The sequence below is a fragment of the Alligator sinensis genome, unplaced genomic scaffold (assembly GCF_000455745.1).
Source record: "Alligator sinensis unplaced genomic scaffold, ASM45574v1 scaffold82_1, whole genome shotgun sequence".
NCBI classification, from domain to species: Eukaryota; Metazoa; Chordata; order Crocodylia; family Alligatoridae; genus Alligator; species Alligator sinensis.
The window spans coordinates 1,803,904-1,805,935 of NW_005841860.1; the positions used below are offsets into that span (position 1 = coordinate 1,803,904).

Below are 2,032 nucleotides of genomic sequence, written 5' to 3' on the forward strand. Positions count from 1 at the left end.
TTCCCTACATAGTCAGTTTTTCCCTTATTGAAAAGCCACTTATAAGCATCAACCGAGAGAACCAAAACTGTTATTAAAAGTTTCCTCATGTCATTACATAAATATTAACAGGAACTGTGTAATGGTGATGAGAAAAATTTAATCTTCATGGAAAACATACAGATAAATGCTCAATACATGAAAATAATTAAAATAATCTGATGTTGGTAATATGGTTATAATGATTCCTATATACAGCAACTACCATTAAAAACCCAGCATCTACAAAACTACTTGTTACAAATAATTTGTATTTGATGTGTTTTAACATTTCTGAGATTTCTTGTCAAAATGCTTTTCAAATGCATGTTTGCCTAGACTGGAGTAACAGCATTTACTTATGTAAAGCGACTAGAAAATTCTAAAAGATGATCACTATTTTTAAATACATGAATTTCTGGGCACTTCTATAGTGCTGACCACTAGAATTTAGGGAATAGTTATATTAATGTTTTATGACAAAGCGTTATTAATAAAATTAAGAAATGTTACTTACTGAGTTACTAATTAGGACATGTTAATATAGTTATTAGACTTATTTCCCCAAAGTTAAGTTTAAAAAATAGAAAGGTTTTTCTTTCAGACAATTACCAGTTTGCATGCATTCTTTCTTAAAAAGGTAAAAGAGGTTGGATTATATGTGAACCTAAAATATTCACCTCTCCCAGAAGTTAGCATCAAATAACCCTGAACAAAATGAAGGCCATAGCAAATTCTCCTCAGGTATTTTGTATTCTGCACAAATCTACTTTTTGGTAATTTGTGGCATCCATTACGGGTGTGCAAAGCAGGTTCTATTCAATTCAGATTCGGCCAGAATCGGGGACAATGATTCAATACGTTGATTCATCTCACTGTCCCCGATTTGATTTGGCTGAATCCGAATCTAAAGATTTGATGCTGATTCGGAGAGTCAGCGATTTGGACACAGACACAGCTTTAAAAGTTTTTTCTACATACCTTGAGGTAGCAATATGGCTTGTGGTCATTGTGATACTAACACAGGAGTGCGGGGGGCACTTCCACATGTTTGGTGGTAAACCTGGAAGTGGACTTCTGGTACACTTTTGGGTCTGCTGGGGAGCATGCAGCCCCCCCCCCCCCCCCCCCCCCCCCCCCCTGTACCCCTGTGTGCCTGCCTGGTCTCCAGTTGGTGTTCACGTGCCACCTTGGCGCGTGTGCCTGAGAGCCACCATGACATGGGCATTAGCTCTCCCTGAATGAACCCACGGTCTCCCTGGGAAAAGCCCTGAGACTCGTCTGCCACAACTTAGATGGTAATTTCAGGGGTGGGCTTCCCCTCAGTGGGCTCACTCAGATAGACTGCGACCCTCAGTGGGTCTCTGCCTCCCCTACACCCCATCCACATGCCAGCCTTCGCAATGACTGCCACTGTTCCCCAGCTCACCTTCCGGTGTCACCTCTCTCCTGTCAAGATGCTCCGGACTGCTTTGACTAGGTCTGCCCTTTGACTGTCATCTACCACCCCTCCTCTCTCTTGGAGCGTTGTCTTTGCTGCCCCCCAGCCCTTACTTCAGGGCCTTTTGGGGTGCCCCTGTCCTGGCCTCAGAGCCTCTTGGGGCTAGTCCTCAAAGGGGTATCCAAAGGCCCCTTCATAACCGGGTCGATGAGAGGAAAATAAAAAGGAAAGAAAAAGAACAAGGCTTTCACCCTTGATCCAGGGCAGTGTCTGGTCTACCCCTTTTCTTACAGTCTTCGGTGTCCCTCGATGTGTTCCCCTGCTCTTGCCTCTGCTGGAGGCTCTCCCTGGTGCCCCCGCTCGGAATCCCTCAGCATCCCCTGGCATAGCACCTGCCTGGTGGGAGAAGTGCCTCCAGAGTCCTTACCCTGCAACACTCCCCCTGTGTCTCCCTTGGTGCCGGCTTTTATCCTTGCTAGGCAGCCTTCGGGGATGACGTCACTGGCTCATGCCGGCTCAAGCTGGAAGTAGGCGCGGCTCACAAACTGCACAGCCATTTGGAGCAGGTGCGTC

General features: G+C 45.4%; 1 protein-coding gene across 1 annotated transcript in view; it reads right to left on the reverse strand.

Moving 5' to 3' along the window:
* The window catches only part of CTNND2 (catenin delta 2), a 554,610-nt gene that overhangs the window by 16,731 nt on the left and 535,847 nt on the right, over window positions 1-2,032 (reverse strand). The window lies entirely within an intron of this gene.